Source organism: Spea bombifrons, chromosome 1, assembly GCF_027358695.1.
Source record: "Spea bombifrons isolate aSpeBom1 chromosome 1, aSpeBom1.2.pri, whole genome shotgun sequence".
Classification (NCBI taxonomy): domain Eukaryota; kingdom Metazoa; phylum Chordata; class Amphibia; order Anura; family Pelobatidae; genus Spea; species Spea bombifrons.
The window spans coordinates 10,145,513-10,159,837 of NC_071087.1; positions in this window are offsets into that span (position 1 = coordinate 10,145,513).

Sequence of the window (14,325 nt, forward strand, 5' to 3'; positions counted from 1 at the left end):
TATGGACATCAATGGGTTGTTGAAGGACTGAGACATCTTCTACGATTCAAACCATGTAGGGAGAAGGCGCGTTAGTAAACCGCCGCTGCATATTTCCAGGACATGAAACGCATTACACTTTTTCACTATAAACAGAACAGGCTTTGTAGCCAGTCCAACAAATAATTTCTGGAAACGGTAAGAGGATGGGGCTAGAAGCCGAAAAAAATCCTAGCAGGCGTCTTTAAAGACATTTTTTTCCGCCATGGAAGCACATAACTACATTAAACAAAGTTATATTAAACAACAAGTGAGCGGTTACATGTAAATCACACCGACCTTAAAATAGCCAGATGTCCACAGACGTAAACATTGACTGATTTGCATGTTATTAGGAAATGCACGACGGCAAGCCAGCAACAAATATTAAACGCACATTGAATTAAAAGGACGTCAAAAGATAGAATCAAAGGGTATTAAAAATACATATTTATAAGGCGTTTGGCTTCTACTTATTATAAACCAAAAAAACTGAAACAAGCCACCCAGAAGAGGATCCAGATATTTTTTTCTGAAGACCTATCTTCCTAGACCACAATTCAGAACATATGGGACTGAGGGGTATGAGGCTGCTATTATATTGTCTTCCACTGCACACCCCCCCAAAAGTCCCAGATTAAATGCCTTGTCCCGCTGAATTGCCCCAATGCTCCAGCCCGGGGAGCTGTATAATCAGTGGAGGTCTGTGCTGTGCCTGACTGCTTCAAGGTGGCTCTTCAGGCAAGATGGCCAGGAGGCCACGTCAATGCCAGCCATGCCGCTTCCTTCCTTGACCTACCCCACAATACCTCACAGGGGTCCTGTTGAAATGTTGTGGGGTAGCACTAGGCACTGTAGTTACCCCCCTCCTCAAAAATAATCGAATATGTGTTATCTTTTAAAGATCTTTGCCGAGATTCTAGCTAACTTCTACAAACACCTAATTATTTGACCAACATTCATCAGGTTTTGACCTCTTCTGCTAATCTCTTGACGAAGTTTACATATTATACATGACAGCAAGACCTCTGATTCATGAATTTCACTTTGAAGGAATCTCGCCTCCCTGACTTGCTTCTCATTGCAATTTCACCCTTAGTTTGCCTGTGCCGGAACGAGGGTGGCTAGCAATATCGTCTTTTGATTTAACATCAGGAATGTTATTCTCTGAGGCTGCCTCTTAATGTTTATTCTGCGGAATGTTCTGCGCTTAAAGTGTAAGACAAAATCCAGGTTTGGTGTCAAAAATGCACGAAAAGACTATAAAATTCACTTAATGACATTTTGTTTAGAAACACCCAACCCATGACCCTTCTCTGTTATCATTATCATGTCTCGCAACGTCCTGCCGTGGTCTTGGGATTCAAAATGAAACAAAATTTAAAGTAGCTTAAAAAAATGTTTAAGGAGTTTTTTCAACAGCCTATCATTGCCTCCTTTTGTGTCACGAGATACACGATCCCAACAAAGAATATGAATGAGGTAAAATTTTACTTGATTAAATAATTATTCCTTTATTACAAAATGGTTACTGGTCTACTGAATCAGAGAACGCCCTTGTACCTCTGCTCCAGTTGGTTGGTTACATCAAGGATGCCACCAGTTTTGTGGACGGTCTGGGGACCTAGTCAGTCTAGGATAAGATTCTACACTGCTTGCATTCTATTTCTTTGCATACTGCGGTAAGAGACTCCTCTTCTCTCACTCAAGTAGGGAAGGAACACATCTATAAATCCACCCCATAATCCCCCCACATGTAAAATAATGCAAAGTTAGTTAATTAGGTGGGAACATTTGCTGCCAGGAGAAGAAGAAGAAAAACCAACTCATGGTAAGTAGAATTCTACCTTTCCTTTGTCATCCCTGGAAGCAGTAAATAGAGTTGTAACAAAGATAAGGACATAGCCATACTAATGTGACCTTAATGACTTTCCTCCCAAAAGCTGCCCGAGTAGAGGTCAAGGTATCAAGTCTAAAACTTTTAGAAACACTTGAATTAGCTACCAGCAAATCCGAGGTGTGTTTTTTTTTGGGGAGATGAGACAGAATGCACCTTCTAACATCCAGCTTTTGGAGATTTTGTTTGGTAGAGAGAAAGTCACCTTATTGTCTGAGATGCTCAAGAAACAGATCTGTCATTGAGAGATCATGGAGTTCACTCTCCCTGCTTGCCGAGCCAAATTAAGGTCTTCTTCAGAGTCAAGAGTCTTCCTCCAGAGGTTCATCAGTCTGCTGATTGAAATCCTGGAGACAGTTTTACCAAAATAAATACCGAAAGGATGATCAGTCAAGAACTTTCAAGAACACAGATATAACCCTGAGACAATTTTTAGTGTGGACGGACACTACTGTAAAAAGTTTTTAGACAAACTCCAAAAGCAGAAGAAAAAACACCATGACCAAAGAAAAATTATTGGTGATACATCCGAATGAGAATAGCTTCCAAATCTTCAGAAAGTCAGATGTCAGATGTCTGTGGTAACTTGTCCTGTCTTCGTGATCTCCATAAGCAAAGCAAATAGGTTTAGGTGGGCGTTCTTTTTTCTTTTTTAGAAATATGGCAGTAGAACTGTAGAGAGAACCTGTTGAGTCAAGAGGTTCCCTTCAGAAACCATGCTGTCAGCTTCAGCCTTTGAGTATCTGGGTTGACTACAGGCCTCTGAGTCAATGGCCTCGAGCATGGGAGCAGAGAAAAACTTCTCGACCAATATTGTCTGCTCAATAACTTTGCAGTTGTGTTCAAAAACCCCTAGAGACAGAGTCTACTGATCAAATATCTGTCCAAGATCATCTTCCCCAGAGTTCTTAGTATCTCATAAGATGTCAGTGATGACAGTGTTTGACTACATTTATGAGCCAGTTGGCTCGTCTAGTATGTCCATTTTTTTTCCTCTGCAAAAACTCAAAAAACATTTGACCCATGTAGTTGCCCATTCATCCAGTAGAGCGTTTGTGAGCACTGATGTTGGATGAGACGCCCGGCTCACAATCTCTGTTCCAGTTCATTCCAAATGGGGTTGAGGTCAGGGCTCTGCAGTTGGTCAAGTTCTTCCACACCAGACTTGTTCAACCATGCTTTGTGCACTGTACATGTAAAAAAAAAAACCCATACCATTATTCAGCAAAAGACCCTTGCTTTATGGATGCAGAGACATTATGAATGCTACCACTTATATACCACATTACAGAGCAGGGTGATCCAGTAAGATGCCTTCACACCACCTAATCAAAGCAAAGAAAGCCATCCCCAAATTATGAAAACCATAGAGGAAAATCTAGGAATCGTGCATTTGAAGGAAATTTAAAGTTGACAATGGAGCTACATAGAATACCAATAAAAGGGTTATTTAACTGATTTGAGGCATATTAATGTAACTTTGGTGATGGTGCGACAGACTGGCAAATTCCATAATCAATAACCGTATGCAACGTCAAGTAGTGGCTTTCATTGCAAACAAGTTATTAGCATGCATTTAATCTCCTTTGACTCGCGTCTTCCGTTACACTTGCTATGATCACAGAAGCCACATTTCCATCTTTAGCAGAGAAAGACAATCTTCATAGTAAGGGCTCCAAAGCTCGGGGATGCGCTACATACTGAACTGTGCTGCAGGTTGTGTGGAGGCTTTTTAGAATAAACTCAATGGCAAGAAAGGATATTCAGGGGTCTACAGCAGGCTTTTAAAGAATTGTTGCTCCTGGAATTAACTCAAATTCCCATGGTGTCTTGAAGGATTTTTCCCCTTTCCTGGCAAAATTAGCATGTACCGAAAAAGGTTTTCATCAGGATCAATGTCATTACAGATCGGCCTGAAAGGTTTAATTTGATAGACTTAAGTCTCTTACATTCAGCCTAAGAATGCAGCTATGTAGCTTGTGTTATGTCAGCAAGATGCTGACAATGTGTATTTATTACCATCGAAGTGTGTTGAGAGTTGGGTAATCATTTTATACAAATTGAGGCCCTATTGCTCAAGACAGTGCAGTATATGAATAACCTAAAGTAACATTTTTATTTAAAAAAAAACCTCCCATTAAATATTTCACATTACATAGTTGAGCAATAAATATATTGGCGCTGATACAAAAAGTAACCTGTTTTCTTGTAATGTGCAATTACAATCCACAAACACTAGGGGTCGCTAGATTCCACATAATAATTATTTTCCCATATAGTAGATGCTGCTCCTTACAGAATTAGCAATCCACACAATGCTGTAATATATAGTTTATTGGTTGGGTACATACCCTGAATATTAACCCCTTAATGACAAAGCCCGTACATGTACAGGCCAAAATGCATTGTTTTCAATGGGTTTAGGGACCGCCCATTGTCCTTAAGGGGTTAATTTTGGCCCACAAGTTTAAAGCAGTAGTTTTTTCCCCCCCAAGAACTATAACCGTATAAATTACAGAGCCTTGGAAAATCCCAATTTCCAGGCATGGTGTGTGGATTTTCCAATGGCGCGAGTTCTGCTTGGTTCAATGTACGTAATTGTGTACATCAGTGCTTCGCCAGTATATTGATGCTGATTTTGGGCTGTCATGAAACATTGCGTTTTAAAGAACGTTCCATATCTCACAGACTTATGTATGAAATACACAGGAGGTGATTAATCATTCTAAAGAGTTAACTGCTGCTGATAGAAATGTCCCTTTTTCAAATGTTTTCTTGGTTGCTGCTGCAAATTGTATAAATTGTAAAGCGTTCGTAAGAGCTCAGCAGTATTTTATATTACTGGAAGCAGATGTCTTCCTCGTAAACCTTATTTATTGTGTATACACACACGATAAGACAGGCATGTCCAAACTTTTTTCGAAGAGTGCCAGATTTGATGAAGCGAACATGTGCGAGGGCCGACCATTTTGCCTGACATTCTTTGAACCATTAAAATTAAGTGCAAATGAACTATTTTATGCAAAGTTTATTGAAAACGGCATACTTTTCATTTTGCGACTTGGATGACAAACCTAAAACCACTCTGCCTTTAATATATAAAAAAAAACAGATCTATATTTGGGCAACTTATCTGTGAGGCCTTATCAGTCCAGGACGCGGGCCGCAATTGGCCCTCGGGCCGGACTTTGGACATGCCTGCTATAAGAACAAAGGTATTGGGAAACTTGACCCATGTAGTTGGCCATTCATCCAGTAGAGCGTTTGTGAGGTCAGGCGCTGATGATGATATTGATAATTGTAAATTTAGCACCATCTACTGGGTAAAATGTACACTGCGATCTATTAAAGCAAGAAATCTGTATTATAAACAGTATGTTCGGCTAATTAATGATCAGATACCCTACTGGGATCAGGTAGAGGGAAACAGTCACTAATTAGCAGAGCATTTGCTTCTTTTCAAATACGCGCCATGGTTCATATTTATGCAGAGCAGTTGTAGAAATGTTGTATGGTGTGATTAGAATTAGTGAGGGGTATTGTGATTGCTTCCATGGTGACTGTGACCAGGGGCAGAGATATATATATATATATATATATATATATATATATATATATATATATATATATATATATATATACACACACACATATATATACACCGATCAGCCATAACATTCTGACCGCTGACTGGTGAAGTGAATAACACTGATAATCTTGTTATTATATTATGATTTAAATGTCTGAACATCAGGGGATGGCTGTTATCTTCTGCCCTGGGGGAGGGGCAGATGAGCCCAAGTGCCCCTCTGAAGCAAATAGCATACACACTCACTCTAACATATACACTCTAACATATATGAAAAGAGGTGGAATTGTTCTTTGAACCTACATGATCACCAATGAAATTCAATAAAAATAAATAGGAAGCATTTAGATAAGCAGTTCAGCGTTTTCACGAGTCGTGTGACATAGAATGGTTACTCTATGACATCACAAACAATTGAACACTCGCCAATAAGAAGTTACGATTTGTCACATGGTAAGCCGTGTGACATAGAATGTTCGCTCTATGACATCACATTAGAACACTCGCAGCAGGCATAAAAGGGCTGCGCGCACACATTTCCTTTGACAGTGTGAAGTGACTCTGAACAGCAGCCATGCCGATTCAGGGAAGCTGTAGTATCTGTCTGGATTTTTTCGATAATTCGAGCCATGTGGCAGCGACTCACTGCGGGCACACATTCCACCATAGGTGCATAACGCAGTGGTTTGGCGATGCCAGGGCAAAACCATGTCCAAAATGCCGGACCCAAGTGGTCTACGGTCGACAGCTAATTCAAAGGCTGTATTTTGACACCAGAGGAGAGAATGCCATCCCTGATGCTAGACAGCTCATGGAGCAGGTGAACAGCCTGAGTGCCCAACTTCGCTCAACAAGGATGGAGACGGATGAATGGATGGAGCTGGCTTTGGACATGAACAACAAAGTCACGAGGAAGGACGAAGAAATATGGGCATTACAAAGGCAGCTCAGGGATATGGACACAAAATGCTCAGGCCTCCAGGAACAACTGCGCAGCTGTGAGCAGCAGCAACTGAAGACCGAAACTGCCATGGAGAAACAACGGACTGAATTCTGCAAGCAGCAGTTGGATGCCAAAGCTTCCATGGCAAAACAGCAGACTGAATTTTGCAAGCAGCAGTTGGAAGCCTCACTCAGCATGGAAGAACAACGGAGTGCATTTCGCAAGCAGCAAATGCTGGCCAAAGCTGCTATGGACGAGCAAATTAGCGCATTTCGCAAGCAGCAGTCGGAGGCCAAAGCTGCTCTGGACGAACAACAAAGTGCATTTCGCATGCAGCAAATGCTGGCCAAGGCTGCTATGGATGAGCTTAGTGCATTTCGCAAGCAGCAGTCAGAGGCCAAAGCTGCCCAGGATGAAGCAGAGGTGTTAAAAAAGAAGATGACAGCCATGGAGAGCGTAGAGAAGCGGCTGACGCAAAAGGTGGATGAGTTGGAGAAGGAATTACGCTTGTGTAAGGACAAGGCTCAGAAGGCTGACGCTGAATTTCGCAAGGAGCTCAGTGCCACCCAGACGGCTCTCAGTGACATCCTCAATGAGCTTAATACCAGCCACGAGGCGTTACAAAGGGCCGATCGAGTCATCATGAGCCTGAAGAACAAAGTGGAGGTCCTGCAAAAACCCCACCTCTCACCACCAGCAGCCGACCGGAACATCAGTCGAGGGATGGGTAATACTCCAACTTCCCCCAGACTTAAGCCTTCAGAGCTCAGGTTCTTAGAAACCTTGGTTAGACGTCTGACTTCCCCTAAAACATCTGAGGAAGCCACAAATGCGGGAGGACTTGACACGCCTGCTCACGCCGGACCTCAGGGAACTGCATTAAACCTAACATCACCTTCAACACATGAACACAACTGAACTCCATCTAGGTTGTAGTTCATGAGAAGACTTCTGGTTAGGAAAAACTTTACATCATCTTCAACACCTCACAACATCTGAACCTCCTCTTGGTTATAGGTTGAGACAAACATCATAGTTATGAATAAATCATTTAATGTCTCCCCCATTCCTTTGTGCGATTGGTTCCTTTTACATTTCTCTGGCCCAAAGAAAATTAAAACTGACGTGCAGACGTTCCCAACGAACTGTCTGTTATGTCGTTTTGTAGATGATACAAGGCTCCTCAACTGGGTAGACATTCCTGGTGGGACAAGCCAAATGGCTAATAGTGTAAGTTAGCTAGAAGAACGGGGGAAAGCACGGCAGGTTCCATGCTGATAAACGTAAAATAATGTACTTGGTGAATCCAAATCCAAAATATAGTAATAGGGCACTGATCTCCCAAAGACACCATAATACAGGGGCTCCAGAGTGATTATTTCTGTGGTCTTTAAGATGGGCTACAATATCCCTGTATTGTAAATATGTGTTTAATGTACATTAGTATTAAATAATAAATACTTTGTGATGTTATAAAGAAACATTGTAGCTATGGCTATTGTGGCAGAGATTTAGTGACGTTAAACGTTCTTTACAAATGGGTTTATTTCAGGTTATTGGAGTGAAATTGAGGGTTAATGCGAAGTGGTTATTCATCCTATCCCCCGGCCCCTCAGTTACCTGTACCCCAACTGAGCTGCGGTACTTTTAGAGGGATACCGATGAGGAGGGGACATTCGGCGTTGTCTCTCCTCAAATTCCTATTTCCTAACGGACCTTCTTAAGTAAAACGAACCAGCAGATGGATCGTAGTTTTCTTTTCCTATAGTAAGAAAAAAGGCTTGCTGGTTTTATCTAACAGAAAGCATATTGTTCTGTTGGTCTCTGGTTTGAGAAAAAAATATGCATTCAAAATATCATGCCAACTGTGATATTTATTACTTTACTAAAGAAAAAACTCCAATATGCCAAATAGAAAGTAGACCGGTTTATATCAACTGATTTAAGAGTTGATTTGCTCTTTCCTATGGAACCTTATGTAGCCGAGCGGTTCATCGGTATCACTCCATTCTTATTAAGAAAATCCATAGATTATCAATTTCCCCGACATCTACTGGAAACCCTTTGTGGCAGAATGGCAATAAAAGATAATTCTGTAAATAATTCAGTAGTAGAAAGAGTTAAGGGTTTGTGTTAAAACCTTTAAAGGCCTCTCCATTTTTTGTGGCTGCTGACACAAGAGAAGGAGAATATGAAAAAGGAATGAAGTTTGTGGAATGACAGCGGTGGAATTGTTCTTTGAACCTACATGATCACCAATGAAATTCAATAAAAATAAATAGGAAGCATTTAGATAGGCAGTTCAGCGTTTTCACGAGTCGTGTGACATAGAATGGTTACTCTATGACATCACAATCGAACACTGGCCAATAAGAAGTTTCGATTTGTCACATGGTAAGCCGTGTGACATAGAATGTTCGCTCTATGACATCACATTAGAACACTCGCAGCAGGCATAAAAGGGCTGCGCGCACACATTTTCTTTGACAGTGTGAAGTGACTCTGAACAGCAGCCATGCCGATTCAGGGAAGCTGTAGTATCTGTCTGGATTTTTTCGATAATTCGAGCCACGTGGCAGCGACTCACTGCGGGCACACATTCCACCATAGGTGCCTAACGCAGTGGTTTGGCAATGCCAGGACAAAACCATGTCCAAAATGCCGGACCCAAGTGGTCTACGGTCGACAGCTAATTCAAAGGCTGTATTTTGACACCAGAGGAGAGAATGCCATCCCTGATGCTAGACAGCTCATGGAGCAGGTGAACAGCCTGAGTGCCCAACTTCGCTCAACCAGGATAGAGGAGGAGGAATGGATGGAGATGGCTTTAGACATGAACAACAAAGTCACGAGGAAGGACGAAGAAATATGGGCATTACAAAGACAGCTCAGGGATATGGACACAAAATGCTCAGGCCTCCAGGAACAACTGCGCAGCTATGAGCAGCAGCAACTGAAGACCGAAACTGCCATGGAGAAACAACGGACTGAATTCTGCAAGCAGCAGTTGGATGCCAAAGCTGCTCTGGACGAACAACAAAGTGCATTTCGCATGCAGCAAATGCTGGCCAAGGCTGCTATGGACGAACTTAGTGCATTTCGCAAGCAGCAGTCAGAGGCCAAAGCTGCCAAGGATGAAGCAGAGGTGTTAAAAAAGAAGATGACAGCCATGGAGAGCGTAGAGAAGCGGCTGACGCAAAAGGTGGATGAGTTGGAGAAGGAGTTAAGCTTGTGTAAGGACAAGGCTCAGAAGGCGGACGCTGAATTTCGCAAGGAGCTCAGTGCCACCCAGACGGCTCTCAGTGACATCCTCAATGAGCTTAATACCAGCCACGAGGCGTTACAAAGGGCCGATCGAGTCATCATGAGCCTGAAGAACAAAGTGGAGGTCCTGCAAAAACCCCACCTCTCACCACCAGCAGCCGACCGGAACCTCAGTCGAGGGATGGGTAATACTCCAACTTCCCCCAGACTTAAGCCTTCAGAGCTCAGGTTCTTAGCAACCTTGGTTAGACGTCTGACTTCCCCTAAAACATCTGAGGAAGCCACAAATGCAGCAGGAATTGACACGCCTGCTCACGCCGGACCTCAGGGAACAGCATTAAACCTAACATCACCTTCAACACATGAACACAACTGAACTCCATCTAGGTTGTAGTTCGTGAGAAGAAGACTTCTGGTTAGGAAAAACTTTACATCATCTTCAACACCTCACAACATCCGAACCTCCTCTTGGTTATAGGTTGAGACAAACATCATAGTTATGAATAAATCATTAATTGTCTCCCATTCCTTTGTGCGATTGGTTCCTTTTTACATTTCTCTGGCCCAAAGAAAATTAAAACTGGTGCAGACGTTCCCAACGAACTGTCTGTTATGTCGTTTTGTAGATGATACAAGGCTCCTCAACTGGGTAGACATTCCTGGTGGGACAAGCCAAATGGCTAATAGTGTAAGTTAGCTAGAAGAACGGGGGAAAGCACGGCAGGTTCCATGCTGATAAACGTAAAATAATGTACTTGGTGAATCCAAATCCAAAATATAGTAATAGGGCACTGATCTCCCAAAGACACCATAATACAGGGGCTCCAGAGTGATTATTTCTGTGGGGTTTAAGATGGGCTACAATTTGTCTGTGTTGTAAATATGTGATTAATCTACATTATTATTAAATAATAAATACTTTGTGATGTTATAAAGAAACATTGTAGCTATGGCTATTGTGGCAGAGATTTAGTGACGTTAAACATTCTTTACAAATGGGTTTATTTCAGGTTATTGGAGTGAAATTGAGGGTTAATGTGAAGTGGTAATTCATCCTATCCCCCTGCCCCTCAGTTACCTGTACCCCAACTGAGCTGCGGTACTTTTAGAGGGATACCGATGAGGAGGGGACATTCGGCGTTGTCTCTCCTCAAATTCCCATTTCCTAACGGACCTTCTTAAGTAAAACGAACCAGCAGATGGATCGTAGTTTTCTTTTCCTATAGTAAGAAAAAAGGCTTGCTGGTTTTATCTAACAGAAAACATATTATTGTGTTGGTCTCGGGTTTGAGAAAAAATATGCATTCAAAATATCATGCCAACTGTGGTATTTATTACTTTACTAAAGAAAAAACTCCAATATGCCAAATAGAAAGTAGACCGGTTTATATCAACTGATTTAAGAGCTGATTTGCTCTTTCCTATGGAACCTTATGTAGCCGAGCGGTTCATCGATATTACTCCATTCTTATTAAGAAAATCCATAGATTATCAATTTCCCCGACATCTACTGGAAACCCTTTGTGGCAGAATGGCAATAAAAGATAATTCTGTAAATAATTCAGTAGTAGAAAGAGTTAAGGGTTTGTGTTAAAACCTTTAAAGGCCTCTCCATTTTTTTGTGGCTGCTGACACAAGAGAAGGAGAATATGAAAAAGGAATGAAGTTTGTGGAATGACAGCGGTGGAATTGTTCTTTGAACCTACATGATCACCAATGAAATTCAATAAAAATAAATAGGAAGCATTTAGATAAGCAGTTCAGCGTTTTCACAAGTCGTGTGACATAGAATGGTTACTCTATGACATCACAAACAATCGAACACTGGCCAATAAGAAGTTTCGATTTGTCACATGGTAAGCCGTGTGACATAGAATGTTCGCTCTATGACATCACATTAGAACACTCGCAGCAGGCAACAAAGGGCTGCGCGCACACATTTCCTTTGACAGTGTGAAGTGACTCTGAACAGCAGCCATGCCGATTCAGGGAAGCTGTAGTATCTGTCTGGATTTTTTCGATAATTCGAGCCATGTGGCAGCGACTCACTGCGGGCACACATTCCACCATAGGTGCATAACGCAGTGGTTTGGCAATGCCAGGACAAAACCATGTCCAAAATGCCGGACCCAAGTGGTCTACGGTCGACAGCTAATTCAAAGGCTGTATTTTGACACCAGAGGAGAGAACGCCATCCCTGATGCTAGACAGCTGATGGAGCAGGTGAACAGCCTGAGTGCCCAACTTCGCTCAACAAGGATAGAGGAGGAGGAATGGATGGAGATGGCTTTAGACATGAACAACAAAGTCACGAGGAAGGACGAAGAAATATGGGCATTACAAAGGCAGCTCAGGGATATGGACACAAAATGCTCAGGCCTCCAGGAACAACTGCGCAGCTGTGAGCAGCAGCAACTGAAGACCGAAACTGCCATGGAGAAACAACGGACTGAATTCTGCAAGCAGCAGTTGGATGCCAAAGCTTCCATGGCAAAACAGCAGACTGAATTTTGCAAGCAGCAGTTGGAAGCCTCACTCAGCATGGAAGAACAACGGAGTGCATTTCGCAAGCAGCAAATGCTGGCCAAAGCTGCTATGGACGAGCAAATTAGTGCATTTCGCAAGCAGCAGTCGGAGGCCAAAGCTGCTGTGGACGAACAACAAAGTGCATTTCGCATGCAGCAAATGCTGGCCAAGGCTGCTATGGACGAGCTTAGTGCATTTCGCAAGCAGCAGTCAGAGGCCAAAGCTGCCAAGGATGAAGCAGAGGTGTTAAAAAAGAAGATGACAGCCATGGAGAGCGTAGAGAAGCGGCTGACGCAAAAGGTGGATGAGTTGGAGAAGGAATTACGCTTGTGTAAGGACAAGGCTCAGAAGGCTGACGCTGAATCTCGCAAGGAGCTCAGTGCCACCCAGACGGCTCTCAGTGACATCCTCAATGAGCTTAATACCAGCCACGAGGTGTTACAAAGGGCCGATCGAGTCATCATGAGCCTGAAGAACAAAGTGGAGGTCTTGCAAAAACCCCACCTCTCACCACCAGCAGCCGACCGGAACATCAGTCGAGGGATGGGTAATACTCCAACTTCCCCTAGACTTAAGCCTTCAGAGCTCAGGTTCTTAGCAACCTTGGTTAGACGTCTGACTTCCCCTAAAACATCTGAGGAAGCCACAAATGCGGGAGGACTTGACACGCCTGCTCGCGCCGGACCTCAGGGAACAGCATTAAACCTAACATCACCTTCAACACATGAACACAACTGAACTCCATCTAGGTTGTAGTTCGTGAGAAGAAGTGTTCTGGTTAGGAAAAACGTTACATCATCTTCAACACCTCACAACATCTGAACCTCCTCTTGGTTATAGGTTGAGACAAGCATCATAGTTATGAATAAATCATTAATTGTCTCCCATTCCTTTGTGCAATTGGTTCCTTTTACATTTCTCTGGCCCAAAGAAAATTAAAACTGGTGCAGATGTTCCCAACGAACTGCCTGTTATGTCGTTTTGTAGATGATACAAGGCTCCTCAACTGGGTAGACATTCCTGGTGGGACAAGCCAAATGGCTAATAGTGTAAGTTAGCTAGAAGAACGGGGGAAAGCACGGCAGGTTCCATGCTGATAAACGTAAAATAATGTACTTGGTGAATCCAAATCCAAAATATAGTAATAGGGCACTGATCTCCCAAAGACACCATAATACAGGGGCTTCAGAGTGATTATTTCTGTGGGCTTTAAGATGGGCTACAATTTGTCTGTGTTGTAAATATGTGATTAATCTACATTATTATTAAATAATACATACTTTGTGATGGTATAAAGAAACATTGTAGCTATGGCTATTGTGGCAGAGATTTAGTGACGTTAAACATTCTTTACAAATGGGTTTATTTCAGGTTATTGGAGTGAAATTGAGGGTTAATGTGAAGTGGTAATTCATCCTATCCCCCTGCCCCTCAGTTACCTGTACCCCAACTGAGCTGCGGTACTTTTAGAGGGATACCGATGAGGAGGGGACATTCGGCGTTGTCTCTCCTCAAATTCCCATTTCCTAACGGACCTTCTTAAGTAAAACGAACCAGCAGATGGATCGTAGTTTTCTTTTCCTATAGTAAGAAAAAAGGCTTGCTGGTTTTATCTAACAGAAAACATATTATTGTGTTGGTCTCGGGTTTGAGAAAAAATATGCATTCAAAATATCATGCCAACTGTGGTATTTATTACTTTACTAAAGAAAAAACTCCAATATGCCAAATAGAAAGTAGACCGGTTTATATCAACTGATTTAAGAGCTGATTTGCTCTTTCCTATGGAACCTTATGTAGCCGAGCGGTTCATCGATATTACTCCATTCTTATTAAGAAAATCCATAGATTATCAATTTCCCCGACATCTACTGGAAACCCTTTGTGGCAGAATGGCAATAAAAGATAATTCTGTAAATAATTCAGTAGTAGAAAGAGTTAAGGGTTTGTGTTAAAACCTTTAAAGGCCTCTCCATTTTTTTGTGGCTGCTGACACAAGAGAAGGAGAATATGAAAAAGGAATGAAGTTTGTGGAATGACAGCGGTGGAATTGTTCTTTGAACCTACATGATCACCAATGAAATTCAA